The 15669-nt window shown below is 40.0% G+C and overlaps 1 pseudogene; it reads right to left on the bottom strand.

The window, feature by feature from the left end:
• Positions 1–15467, bottom strand: part of LOC145391128 (uncharacterized) — a 95437-nt pseudogene extending 79970 nt beyond the window's left edge.
• Positions 15468–15669: the final 202 nt, after the last annotated feature.

Genomic DNA, 15669 nt, shown 5'->3' with positions numbered 1-15669 from the left:
GATTATATATTGCCCGACACTGCATTGTGTGAGGGGCGGCGCCGACAAAATGACATTCGTGAATAATAATAATAATAATAAATATAATAATTATAATGATAATAATAATAATAATAATAACCGCACCAGTAATAATTACTGTATGACTCAGACTAGTAACGAAAGCAGAAGTAAGACAGCTTAGGCACGGGAGGAGTAGCGTAGGCTTTAAAAATATATATGGTATATCTGAAAATAATACTGTGGCTCTGGCTGGCGAAATAACATTGGAAAACTAGAGCAAATCCTCTTGCCCACTGTCATCGTTAGAGAGAGAGAGAGAGAGACAGAGAGAATGTGTGTGTGTGTGTGTGTGTGTGTGTGTGTCATAGTAAGTAGGCCTATAAATCCAAACATATTTCTTCATTATGTATTTAAATACCAAGCTTTTTCCCAGTGAACAAAATCGTGTTTTGTTTTGCTCATTCTGCTCTGACTTGCCTAATATTGCCATCTCTCCATCTATAATTCTGAGTTGTTGAGTAATATCATATAATGCTTGTCACGAATAAGAGCTATGGAATGGATGTAGAGCCGCAGTAATGTCCTGTTCTCTCACTGATCTACATGAAAGAAGCTTTAAAATGATACACGTCGGGGCCAAGTTAAGGTAAAAGTACTATAGTGCGAATAGAAAAACAAAATACGTCTGTAGCTGGTGATGGTTCAGTGTCAGGCTAACTTAAATCTTTAGGGAAATTAATACTCTCTCTCTCTCTCTCTCTCTCTCTCTCTCCAGAATTACTTTTGATTTATTAATCATTCTTCAGTGAATCATCTTCACGAAATTCTGAATTGCAAAACGTCATCAGCCTGTCGAGGAAATATATATATATATATATATATACTTTCGTCTCTCACTAGTTATATTTCCCTCTTATTTTCTCGCTTAACCGATTGTGTTGGAAGGTAAATACGAGAGATTACATAAAAATCTAGAGTTAACCGGATTACAACGAAAACTGATCTGGCGAAAATCCAACTGAAGATCCGCGACAATGTTTGAGTAAAGAGACTAACTTGATGACCTTTGATTAGGTTTGGGGTGGGGGGAGGCTGGGGGAGGGAGGGAGGAAAAGGGAGGAGGGAGGGAGGGAAGAGTGGTAGACTGATAGTGAAGGAGGGGTACGCTGGAAGGAAAAAAAATAGAACAAAGAGAGAGAGCGAGCGAGAGAGAGAAAGAGAGAGAGTTTAAACTTGAAATTAGTTTGGAAACTAGATGAAAACAGACCAAGGGGAAGGCCTGAAGAATTGAGCTAGGAGAAACAGTCAGACGGATAGATAGATAGACAGATGGATAGATAGATAGGGCAGACAACAACGAAACAGACTGGTATACAGGCAGACAGACACAGACGAAGACAGGTAGACAGAACGAGACTGATACATAAACGAAGCTAAACAGGCACAGATAATTTGAAGATATACACAGCCACTCAGATATATGTACCGACAGAAAGATAATGAGATAAATAGAAAAGGAGACAGACAGACAGATAGATATAACACATATATAAAGACGGGCAAAGACAGACAGAGACAGAGACAGAATGAACATGAGGTTAATAAATATCAGGAGGCACAGAGCTGTTCATAACTCTGGGCAGGTCAAATGTTTACTATAGGTGAGTGAAGTGGCTCGACGGCAGCAGGAATAAAACACTGAAAATGGTCGTCTGTTAAAGCTGAATGTATCCCTATGACTGTAGTAGGAATGTAACTGAAAAATTGCTGTTCTTTACTATGGTCTAAGTAGTTAGGTTGGGTTTAGATCCCTTGTGTCAGATGAAGTACTTGAGGGGATTTTCTCTCTCTCTCTCTCTCTCTCTCTCTCTCTCTCTCTCATTAACCATGTATTTCCCAGAGACACGAACTTCATTCAGTTTATCGAATAATTAGTATACATAATAAATAGGTATATGAATTGGAAAGCTAAAAAAATAAATAAATGAATAAAATGAAATAAAAGCGCGATAAATCATGGTTTCTAGAGTGTTCTGCATACTCAGGCATGGGGGCAATGTTCATGAAAATAGTCATCATCACCATCATAGTCATCGTCGTCGTTGTTATCGTCGTCGTCAGTATCATTGTCGTCATCGTCATTATTGTCGCCATCATCGCTCCTACTCTTCCTCATGCTCCCTGTCCTCCTTCTCATCATCATCATCATCATTATCATCATCATTTCCTCTTCCTCCTCCTCGTTCTGTGATTTTGAAATAAACCCATAAACCTTTCCATTAAAAATTTACTACATGAATCAGAACACGCCTTTATGAAGAGTTGTGAGTGAACATGTGAAGCTGACACGTAATTTGGGTATTATTAAATATTCCCGTGCTATTCAGCCGTGACGGACAACCCTTAAAGGCATATCTTCACCATATTGGGATATTTGTTTTGTAAAACATGTGGTACCTTGTCTTCCTTTGAAGATGCTGGCCAGGCCGTCCAGGTATGTGAAGTGTTTGCCTAGGCCTATTGTGTGAAGTAAGTGTGCTCCCTCTTGTTTTCCCATTGTGGGATTTATTTGCGTTTTTAGTCCATCAGACCTATCGTATGCTGTGCACGACACACGATTTTAGGACTTAGCGTATGCTCTACAAGTAAAACTACTATAGGAGTGTGCCACTATTTTTTTGGAAATATATGTGTATGACTGTTTTATTGTTATGTATCTTATGTTATTATATATTATATATATTATTTACATTATATATTATAGAAATACTATATATATACTACATATATTACACTTTATATTATATTTTATGTACTATATTATTGGGTTTTTCCTATTTTTTTATTTTTTTTGCTGATTATAAGTAATATTATATAAAGACTAAGATAAAAGTGGAACAAAAGACTAAAGTGAAGACTAAAGTGAATATAAAGAATATATCAAAGGCAAAGGACAAAGGAAAAGGTCAAGGAAAGACACTGCTGTCAGACATAGAACTAGAGACTCTTGTGAACACCAGTGCATCAAGTGTGACCTCTCAGTGTGTCTCAGCCACAGCTAAACCCTGTGTACCGATTGTGAGGGGATGTAGTTCAGTAAAAAAAAAAAAAAACATCGTGTCTTATATTATCGTCATATTATCGTCATATAAAGTATCAGTCCTCATCATTTGGGTCTTAAAATCATAGTTTAGTGTCAAACGAAATTTACAGTCATTAGGGTGTATATACAGGGAACCATAACGTCATAAAAAATTTATAAAGTGAAAATTTTCCTTTTTTTTTTTTTTTTTTTTTTTTTAGGGTGTCTTCCCACAGTGACCCTCATGAGCCAGAAGTGTGAGCCACTTACAGGATACGGCCACGGGACCTGAGAAGCAGCATATATAATCTCAGATCTTAAATCCTCATACGGGCAGAGTAATTAATTTTTTATTCAGTAACGTCAAAAAAAAGGGCAATTTTGGTGAGGTTCCTTTAGTCACCCATAAAACATTTTTATTTTTCAATAATTACTAAAGTAAGTATATCACAGGAAAGTAGAAGAGTTGTTCTTTCTTTTCATGGCCAGAAACCCCATAAAAATTTATTACAACCATGTGTTTTGATTTTTCGAAAAAGGAGTTGGTTACACTCAACGTATGTCATACAAGACAGGTCCAACAACGTATGCCTTTAAGGGTTTCCTCTTCCTCCTCCTCGTTCTGTGATTTTGAAATAAACCCATAAACCTTTCCATTAAAAATTTACTACATGAATCAGAACACGCCTTTATGAAGAGTTGTGAGTGAACATGTGAAGCTGACACGTAATTTGGGTATTATTAAATATTCCCGTGCTATTCAGCCGTGACGGACATTAAAACACGGCGTTGACGGTGTGTCTGCACACCATAGCATGTATTAGTGCCCTGTCAGTTCAGAGAGAGAGAGAGAGAGAGAGAGTTATAGCATTTAAGTCACTGAATGTGCAGTGAGGTTGGATGATGAGGAAATGGAAAATGTGAGTGCATTTAACTACTTGGATAGTGTGATGAGTAAAGATGGAAGTTTGGAGGGTGAAGTACTTGAAAGGATAGAACAGGAAAGAAAGATTGCTGGTCTGCGAAGACAGTGATGAGAAACAGAGTGAGCATTGAAGTAAAAAATAATAATCGCAGCATGAGGGTACTGATACCAACTCTGCCGTATGGAAGCGAAGTTTGGACCTTATAGGAAGGACACAAATCCAGAGTGAGAGCAGTGGAAATGAGTTATTTAAGTGAAGCATGTGGAGTTACATGGGGAGACAGACTGACAGATGAGGAAGTAATGGAGCATTTTGGTGAGGATGTGGATATGATAGAAAGTGTCAGGAGAAATACAATGAGGTGGTTTGGCCATGTTAGGGTTGTTATGATTTAAACAGTGATTAAAACGATTTAAATCAGAGTGAAAAAAATCATAATTTAAATCAAAATGGATTTTTTGTATAAATACAGTAAAAACGAAGAAGACAGAATGTGATGGATGTGTATTGTACAGATGCATCAAATCTGCATGACCTATACACTTCCTGTACTGATCTTGATCAAGTCAGGCACCAGTGATTGCCTTTTGTTACAAGGCAAATGTATGTATATATATATATATATATATATATATATATATATATATATATATATATATATATATATAAAACAGGGGAAAGAAGGCTCTTTGATAGTAACAATAAATGTGATTATACTCATTGTTAACATATGAACTAATTTCTTCTTTGAATACATAGTAAAATTATTCAGTTTAATGATTATGATCCTAATTTGACAAAATATAAAAGACAAGTTGGCAACTTTCTTCAGTATCTGACAGTGTGAGTATCCTGCCCCATACCATGAAGTGCAAGCCTGTGGTGCGCTGCCTTACTCCCTCTTCCAGTTCACATTATCATATTCAATTTTGTAAGTCTGTTTATTTGAACAGTGATATATATAATCATGCCTAATGGATGCATTGCAGCAAATGGGAGGGAAAAAGACCCAATATGGTACTCTTTTGACAGAATTCCCAAAGGCACAAACAGGGGTGGAAAAACAATCACATTTTTAAAAAATCTGATTTAATTAAAAAAATATCCAATTTCAGCATAAAAAAATATATATTTTTTTAATCTGTGATTTTTTCAAACCGTGGTCCATATGGAGAAGATGGAGAGCTAGACACAAGCGAGGAGAGTGTATGTGAGAAAGGTGGAGGGAGGAAGAGGGAGAGGGAGACTGGGATGAGATGGAGAGTTTGAATGGAGAGAGATATCAGAGAGGGAGGTGTGAGCTGAGGGAAGGGCAGCCAAATGGCAGTGGACAGGGCGACATGGAGGCGATTTGACTATGGCCACCTCTTAAGGGATTACGGCGTCAGGTGATAGATAGAAAAAACAAATTGCCAGGAAAAGTAGGCCAAGAAAGGAATTTATTACAACCACACCAGTTGTGCTTCAGTATATATCGGTTGTAGCTGTAATTATGGATCAACCCTTTAATTAGATTACGTACTTTGTATTTTGTTTTTTGCTATTTCCAGACGATTTTTTTCAGCGTTGGTGGGACTTTTGTAACTGAAGGGGTTAGTTGTATCTTTCTATTTAATTGGGAGTCTCCTAAGCTGATTAAAATCCCCTGGAGATAGCAAGAATAAACAGAAAGAGACATCATTGGGGTGATGGGGTTAATGAAACTTATATGATAATATCCTTATACGAAAGTTTTTCAACAAACCTAGTTTGTTGTCCTAAAATTATTTGAAGGGTGAGTTCATATGACTATAAAATGAAAGAAGTTTTTTTCAACATCGCGTATCACACCAGTAATTACATTTCCATGGTAAAGTTCACCGAGTTACAGTTGTGTGATACATTTGTGTCAGTGGTGGAAACATGATACACGTATGTAATAAAAATAATTCCGCAATGTGTTGTTGTTGTATCAACCCTCATATGGGCGGCACAACTCAGCTGTTCAGTTTCAACTAATGCCAGGTAATTTCATTCCACTAAAATTGGGTCATAGGAGCCTTAGTGTTAATATCAGTACCATTAACACCTCTCATGGCCCGAACAACTCTAGTCTACAACTCCAGATAATGCCAGGCCATATTTTTTCCTGAGTCATGTCATAGTATCATTAGTGCTGATAAAACTTTAGTAACAAATGTGCTCACTGAACATATGTATAACATAATGTATATGTAATGGAAGGATATGTTGTACGGTTTTAAAAGTGAGGTAATGTAGTACAGTTCAATTAAAGGTCAGCAAGTTTACAGTCAGATGATACGCTGAAGTGAGTGGGTGTAAACCTGGCACAAGTATATATGCAGTGAAAATTCTGCTACACTGTTTTGCAATTTTTTGCCATATCAGCCACTTGTGCCACTCGCAGCTGGATAAAATCATCTGACATCAAGTCGAACAGAATACTAAACTTGTCCCAAGAGGCGATAAATGATACCAGTTATTATTAATTGTATCACTCAGGCTCCTATGACTCACACACCCGAATAAAATCGTCTGGCATTGCTGGAAATACAGTGCTAAAGTTGTTCCAGCCATGAGTCTGTTAATGGTGCCAGTATTAACACTCAGGCTCCTCTGACTCTCTCTCTCTCTCTCTCTCTCTCTCTCTCTCTCAAATGGTCTGGCGTTACCTGGGATACAGTTGTCCCGATCATGAGACGGTAACTACGTCACTATTACGGCTGCTTTCACACGAGGCCACCGGTGGCCGCAATTAGTTGCCTCCCATAGTTTTCAATGGAGCCTTTCATATGAGGCCACTGTGGTTGCCAAGCCGGCAACCAGCTCCCGGCAGTGGCTCGTTCGCGCAACTAGTGTCCGCCACTGGCGGTTGCTGCCACTCGCTGTAAAGCATTGTTTCAAACTGGAGCTTTCATACGGCGCCACCAATTGCCGCCAGCAAGGCAAGGAGGAGGAGCTCTTCCTGTGACGCCATTCTTTCAAATGAGAGAACCGTGCCAAGGAGTGGCATGAGTTCAGTGGAGGACACTAGTTGCCGGCCCCTTCACACTGGGCCACCGGTGGCATCGTGTGAAAGCGGCCTAACACTCAGGCCTCTATGACTCTACCTCAGCTGAATAAAATCAAGAATTAACTTTTTAAACATGTGAATTTAAGAAGGTTAAAAATACTAAAAGCAATGAAACTTTCTGATCGCACTGCTTTACCGATTGAGTGCTCATTAACTGGTCGAGATACAGTATATCACTTGTACCCAGCTGAATATTTGTGTGTTATGTGAACTGCTTAGCGTTCTGCATCATTTATTCACTTCATTCTCCCACTGACACACCCACACCAGCAGACTGCGCCGTCTTTGCAACACATTCGATGCCTTCTGATGAGTCTTGGAACGATGTTTGTGGACAACCTTATACTATAGCTGGCGACAATTTTATCGAACTTTGGTGAGGAAGTGTTAAGTAGGAAGATTTAGAATGAATGGTTACTACGCACAAAATGAAAGGAGAGAGAGAGAGAGAGAGAGGGGGAGTAAGACCAGGAGGCTGAAATCTAATACTGAAAATATGACGAGAAGAGGAAGGCGAAATTCAATACAGAATCTAATAAGCACACACACACACACACACACACACACACACACACACACTCACAGAGGGGGGGGGGAGTAAGACCAGGAGGCAGAAATCTAATACTGACTATAAGACAAGTGGAAGAAGTCGAAATTCAATATAGAATCCAATAAGCAGAGAGAGAGAGAGAGAGAGAGAACTGGTAAGGAGAAAGCTGAGGAAGAAAAGTCTAATGAGCAGCAAGTACACGAGAGAGAGAATAGAGAGTAATGTAGATGACAATCGGAGAAACGAAAGTTACTATATGGTTGTGTATATCGGAAGGGAGAGGGGAAGTGAAAGAGGGAAAAATAGAACAGGAGGATAAACAAGGCAGAAAGGGAAGAAAAAGAACTAAAATATGTAAGGTATTAATGAAAGGAGAGGGAGGAATATGGGAAGAAGTAGAATTGCACAAGTTTTTAAAAAGATACAGGCGGGAAGAAAAGAGAGAGAGAGAGAGAGAGAGAGAGAAATACGAAGTTTGTAAAATACAGTAGATACCAGAAGATTCACAGTAAGACATAATATTATGAAAGCTTGCTGCATTCGTGTGCTAGATATCATATGTACTTGCTAACAGTATACTGTTTTTTTTGTCATAAGTTTATCTGATATTAATTTCATGGTATATGAGGGAGGGGGGGCTGAGTTGGGGGGAGGGGAGTCAAATGGTGGGCGACAGAGTGACTTGGAGGCGTTTTGTCTCCGGCCACCCTTTGCGGGATTAGGGCGTCGGGCTATAGATAGATAGATAGAATTTCATGGTCATTTGGCGCAGGAAAGGTGAGAAAAATACATGTCTGCTTTTGAATTATTACTGGTAAATTTGGTAGAAATATAAAAGTGTCATTAAATTCCCCCAAAGGGTCTTCTGTTCTCGAAAACAAATTGCTGTAATCTCTCTTCATAATTTTTTTCTGTGAGAAAGAATTAATTTGGTCGAGCTTCTCAGATATATTTATAGTTTAATATCCGTTCTCGAATATGTCTCCTAAAACTGAGGAGACAATTCTGTTATGATATTTAGAAGGTTCATTTATAATACATGATTAAATATCGACTTTTTATAAATGATTTTTTTTTTAAATAACACCAAATACACTTCTCCCATCATCACAATCATATTACTGTCGTGTGGGTCTTAATCTGTTTTTATTGTGAGGGACATTTGCTGTCAGGTACTGGGCATTATGAACTCCATCAGTTACCGGTATGTGAATTATCTCATATAGGAATCGTCAATTGTTAGTAAAGATCTCAAGTGCCGGAACAAGACACTTTCACTGACAGATTATTACACCTAGCCACAGTGTTGGAGAGAGAGAGAGAGAGAGAGAGAGAGAATAAGAAGAATCAGCAAGAAAGGGGATTAATAGCCTGTAAGGGAAGAGAGGGAGAAAAGGTGGAAGGAGAAAGAAGAGAGAGCGATATATGGCAAGACGAGGTGAGAAAGTGCTCAGAAATGAAAAGCAATAGTGAAGGGTGAGGTAGTAGAGATTTCATGAGAGAGAGAGAGAGAAAGAGAGAGAGAGAGAGAGAGAGTAGCAATCTGGAAGAAAATCTTAAGGGATTACAGCGTATATGGGAAGATAGGAAAAGAAAGAGGGGAGAATGGAACACGTGGGTAAGTGGGGTAGGAAGAGGGGGGATCGTTCTAAAGAGAGAGAGAGAGAGAGAGAGAGAGAGAGAGAGAGACAGACAGACAGACAGACAGACAGACAGAGAGACAGACAGACAGACAGACAGAGGTAAAGAATAAAGTTTAAATCAGGAACTGGGAGAAGAGAGGAAAAGAGAGAAAGGGGAAAAATGGGGTAACATTATAAACCAGAAAGCATTCAGAGAGCGCACACCTCCGCCAAATGCCATTGCAATTAAAGAGGATCCGGATCCGGATCCCTGGAGGGATTGTGTGGAGTATGTAGGAGCAGGATCCACTCCAAATTTTAAATCAATTGTCCCTTGGCACGTGGCCCTCCCTTCCACAAATTGCATTGAAATTCGTTGAGAACTTTTGGAGATGTCCTTTGGACAGGCAAACAGACAAGCATAGGTGAGTACATAACCTACTCCAATTTCTTTGGCGGAGGTAATAAGGAATGCAGAGGGGAGAAAGATTCAGAAATTAAAGAGTGTTTAGTAAGCGAATGGAGGGAGAGGGACACAGACAGGTGAACCACAGGAGGCAAGACCTGATTATATGAGAGAGAGAGAGAGAGAGAGAGTGGGGTGGTGGTGGTGGTAGTAGTAGTAGTAGTAGTTGTTGTTGTTGTTGTAGTAATAGTTGTAGTAGTAGTAGTAGCAGTACTAGTGGCAGCAGCAGCGTACACTGCAATCACATATGGTGTAAAGCACAAGTTGACCTTCGTGATGCAGACCATCCATGACATAGAGCTACAGCTACAACCACTGGAGGATGCTATCAGGGAATCATTCCTCCCATCACTTACCAATGGCCACATCCCCACACAAGAGGAAAGGGATCTTCTAGCACTACCACCCAGGTAGGAAGACCTTGGCATTATAAATCCAGGAGTCATGGCAGGCTATGAACATAGAAATTCCCTTTTGGCTCACCGAATTCTTCACACAGAAGATTTGTGTCCAGACTGAGACGAGTGAAATCGACGAACAGCAGAATAATATGAAGACACAGATAAGCAAAGAGCAAGAAGCAAGACAAAAGGACCAGCTGCAGTACATAACCGAGCAGTTTACATCAGACCAGTGCGGAAGAGTTGAAATGGCACAGAAGGTTGGGGAATGAAACTGGCTGACAACTGTGCCCCTCAATGCAAAAGTCGTCCTGTCCCCCGCCATTTCACTACCTTGCTCCCAACTCACACACCCCTTCTCTCATATACCTCTCCACCCCATCCCTCCATCTCATCCTCGGCCTCTCCCTCCCTCTACCCCCCTCCACCTCACTCACATACACTCTCTTCGTCAGGCTTTCACCCTCCATCCTCTCCACATGGCCATATATATATATATATATATATATATATATATATATATATATATATATATATATATATATATATATATATATATATAAAATGTATGTATGTATGTATGTATATACACACATGCTAATAAAGTAAGTATCAGTCTTGAGAGAGAGAGAGAGAGAGAGAGAGAGAGAGAAATGGAACTCTGGCTGAAGTACACTTAGAAGGTTAAAGTAACACTATACCGATACACGGATGTGGAAAGGCAAAGAAGAAGAAGAAAGGAAAGAGGGGGGGGGGAAGAAATGAACCGGGGGAATCTGGAGGGGTTGGAAGGGGGTTAGGGAAGAATGGAACAGGGAAAGACAGGAGAGAAGAGTGAAAAAAAAAAGAGGGAAAGAATGAGAAACGAAACATACAATAAATGCCGAGGATAAACGAGGTAAATGACATCGACAGAAATGAGACAGAAATACAAGAAGACTGAGTATATGGGAACTGAAGAGAGATAAGAGGGGAAGAGGAAAAGAAAAGTGAAAACCTATCCTCTTGAATTAGTTTGGGCAATGGACATTAGTGCACAGCGATAAAGAGTAGCCACTTAATGACAGTGAGGACGACTGCTCAGCCACGAAAACTCTCTCTCTCTCTCTCACACACACACACACACACACACACACACACACACACACACACACACACACACACACACACACACACACACACACACACACACACACACACACACACACACACACACGCCACTTAGGCACTTCTGGAGGGAGGAAATTATCAAGGGTGTATGTCGTATGGGAAATGGAGGAAGGATGGAATAAGAGGTTGACTGGCGATACAAATGATGGATGGGGAGGAAGGAAGGAAGGAAGGAAGGCAGAAAAAGGAAATAACGTGTAAAGTAAGCTGACGGATACGATGGAGAGAAGCAAACAAGAATATTATTCAAGGAAAGATAACAGGAGGCCTATTGAAATATAAGGTTATTTGTTGGGGTAAAGTTAAATGACAACATTTAACCACCACGTATGAGAAGAGGATAGTGACAGCAGGGCTCTTCCCCGTCCACCTACACCACCGGTATAACAACCGGCAGGAAAAATTCGGGAAAAAATGAATGTAAACATGATAAACATTCACAGAAAAGACGGGAAAGTCACGTCTATGATCTATTCAAGTTGATTCCATTGTTAAAAAAAGGTAAATAATATATTCTCTCTCGGTGGTCTGCTATGACGAGTAAGAAAGGAGAAGAGAAGATGAATGAGATTAAGGAAGATTATGGTAAGAGGGAGACGACAGGGAAAGGATAAGGGGGTTGACGTAGAGGTTAACCGTAGAAGGCAAAGGAAAGGACAAGGAGGACAATGAAGCAAATGATGGAGAATGTGGGGAATGGGTCAGAAAAGGGAGCTGAGACACACTAAGTGGAAGAACATGATGTGTGTGTGTGTGTGTGTGTGTGTGTGTGTGTGTGTGTGTGTGTGTGTGTGTGTGTGTGTGTGTGAGAGAGAGAGAGAGAGAGAGAGAGAGTACAGAACTGCCCACCATTTTCTTTAATGTGGAGGTAAACTACAGAATTGTGTGGCTTAGTTTTTTGGTAATTGCGTTTTATGTCCTCCACTGGTAACCACAGAGTACATACAACAAAATCTCCCGCCCATCTCTGTTTGCTCTCCAATGGCGGGATCGTTTCTGAACAAAATAGTACTCAGTTTCACAAGTACAGTATATCAATCGTTGGCTGCTGTCTTTCCCCTTACGGTCAGTAGCCCGCATTTTCTTTACTGGGATACTGACACATCTTTGCAGAATCCACATTAGCTGTACAGCATTTGAACACTAAAATAGGACAGGTGGTGGTCCAGTGGATATAGTTATTGTTTGCTGTTCGAGAGGACCAGAGTTGGATGCAAGTCACGGGCGGGGATGTGACTGGTGATATGAATTCCATTATAACAGATTTACTGATTTTCTAGAAGACCCTCCTGACATCATAAAAACACCCCCGAGAATAACATCGCACCAGGTCTGAATGAAGCAGCCCTAGCGTGTATTCTGTATGGACAGAGGGTGTTAGTATCGCATTGGTGACATGTGAAGGAGTGTTACACACAGAAAGACCGCTAGGTCTCAAGGGACAACCTATTAAGTCTAAGTGCACACACACACACACACACACACACACACACACACACACAAAGAGAGAGAGAGAGAGAGAATCAATTTACGACAGAAGAGCCCTTAAGAATGAGTAATGGTGTCCGGGGGAGTCATACGCCAAGATTTACGTCGCAAGAGCGTAAGCAGCTTCATCTCTTTCTCACACGCCTTACTGCCTTCTGGTTCATTTATACTTGGAATGTTTAAAAGGTAACTTGTCTATCCTTACAATGTTAATAATTCTGATGCCTTCCACATCTTTATTTACACACAAGTATTAATGCCCACGGATACTTGCATTTCTGTTCTCTTTCATTTCTGTATGTATCCACCTTTGATCTCTGGTCTGATGTACGAATATAGGAAAAAATATATATAAGGGGAAGCATATGTGTGGTTTACATGGAGATATGAAAGTAAGAAAAGAAAAAAAAGTAGAATAAAAAGAAGAAACGCGGAAAATACATGAGATAAAATGATGAGAGGGTGGAGCAGTAATTAATGGGAAAGTAGGGGTGAAATATTGGCTGAGAGGAAGACAAATTGTTATAGATGATAAAGGAGAAGAGAAAGGAACTGGAACAGAATTAGCTCGTTCGAGGATGAGGAATGAAGGGAAAATAAAGTAGAATAAAGGCAACAAACAGGAAGTGAGAGTGAAAAGAAATGAAGGAAAAATATTACATCTCTCTCTCTCTCTCTCTCCAGCAAATATCCATGCATACAAATACTCTTCCTCATCCCAGCTGCGTCTCGTTTATATTGACAGACTTGATGTGCTTACAGACAATCAAAGACTACCACAGATGACATGCTGGTCCCCTCTATCAGTCTGTCTGTCTTCTCTGTTTATCTGTCTGCTTTTTTTCACTCAGTCATATGGTCTGATTCTTCGTGTGTTGGTTATTGTTCGTTTACGAGACTGTATCTTTCTCTGTTGATGGTTATCAGGTCTGTATTGCTGTGACGCTGTCTGTATATTTGTATTTGTGTCTGTCAGTTTGTTATGAACACACAAATATATCTCTTTATGTAGAAAATCTGATAGATCAGGCGTTAGATGTACTATGAAAGTAAAAGATGTTAAGCGATATTCAGCACACTAATGGGTTACGAGTATGTGTCCAGATTTCACTACAATTTTCACTTCACTGAGCCACAGAAAAGTCCTTGATATTTACTTTGTTTTGTGTTCGTATAGGATAATATGAAAGAAACTTTGTATTTTTACTCTGTCTTCTCTGTTTACATAACGAGTAAGACCGCTGAACAACAGTATATTCGAGACCTTTATGACTGTACTGTAAACTACTTACACTCCAGGGTTGTTGTGGGTGTAGGGGTGTGGCAGTGGAATGTAAATGTAGTGGACTTGAATCTGGATGCTCGGGTCTGGTAGGGCTTTGCTGGTGAACAGCGGTTAACATACAATAGACCAGTTAAGGGAATACCATGGGGAGGGGAAGGAGACGAGGGCAATGATCATAGAAAGGAATGTGGAAGAAGTAGACATTTTTTGAGAATAAGTAGAAATGAGGAACAATATTATGGGAAGGAATGAGCAGGAAAGGGATGGGTATGCCAGCTATGGGTAAGGAAACAAATTGTGGATGGACAAAACTGAAGAACACACTGAAAACTAGGGAGGTGGAATAATGGGGAGGAGGACGACATTTTGTTGAAGAAAGGAAAAGGTATGCCAGTCAAATTTAATTTGTGGGCAAGTAGGACTATGGAACAAATAATGAAGCTCGTGAAATGGAGGGATTGGAGAAGCGAAGAAGAACGATGAAGAGAGAACAGAAACTACATATATATGCCAGCAGATATATATATATATATATATATATATATATATATATATATATATATATATATATATATATATATATATATATATATCATCCAATCCTACCTTGCCCCATGAGGAGTGTAGGAGCCCGGGGCTAGGCAGTTGGTCCTGACATTTAAGATGAGAGTGACCAGCCTCACTCATCCCTGAGTGGCATTACGTGAGCAATAAACCCCAACCACCCCTTGGATATAAACCTTCCCCGGCTCAATCTGATTGGAGCACAATAATTACCCACTAAACCACCAGGCGCAAAAATTTGGTTATATGGTTACCACCCAGCGTAGTAAATAGTTTCCTGGTGTACAAGAAACCATTTGGCTTGTCACTCAGTGTAGAGTCACCCATTGGCAGAAAAAAGAGGAAAGAATGAAGGAATGAAAGACAGAAGAGGGAATGTAAAGTCACGATCCCGCCATTGGAGAGCAAACAGAGATGGGCGGGAGATTTTGTTGTATGTACTCTGTGGTTACCAGTGGAGGACATAAAACGCAATTACCAAAAAACTAAGCCACACAATTCTGTAGTTTACCTCCACATTAAAGAAAATGGTGGGCAGTTCTGTACTCTCTCTCTCTCTCTCTCTCTCTCTCACACACACACACACACACACACACACACACACACACACACACACACACACACACACACATCATGTTCTTCCACTTAGTGTGTCTCAGCTCCCTTTTCTGACCCATTCCCCACATTCTCCATCATTTGCTTCATTGTCCTCCTTGTCCTTTCCTTTGCCTTCTACGGTTAACCTCTACGTCAACCCCCTTATCCTTTCCCTGTCGTCTCCCTCTTACCATAATCTTCCTTAATCTCATTCATCTTCTCTTCTTTCTTACTCGTCATAGCAGACCACCGAGAGAGAATATATTATTTACCTTTTTTTAACAATGGAATCAACTTGAATAGATCATAGACGTGACTTTCCCGTCTTTTCTGTGACAATGTTTATCATGTTTACATTCATTTTTTCCCGAATTTTTCCTGCCGGTTGTTATACCGGTGGTGTAGGTGGACGGGGAAGAGCCCTGCTGTCACTATCCTCTTC

Source organism: Coenobita brevimanus, chromosome 17, assembly GCF_032717465.1.
Source record: "Coenobita brevimanus isolate Jiangsu-jjx chromosome 17, ASM3271746v2, whole genome shotgun sequence".
Lineage (NCBI taxonomy): Eukaryota > Metazoa > Arthropoda > Malacostraca > Decapoda > Coenobitidae > Coenobita > Coenobita brevimanus.
This window is presented reverse-complemented; position numbering and strand designations above follow the sequence as displayed.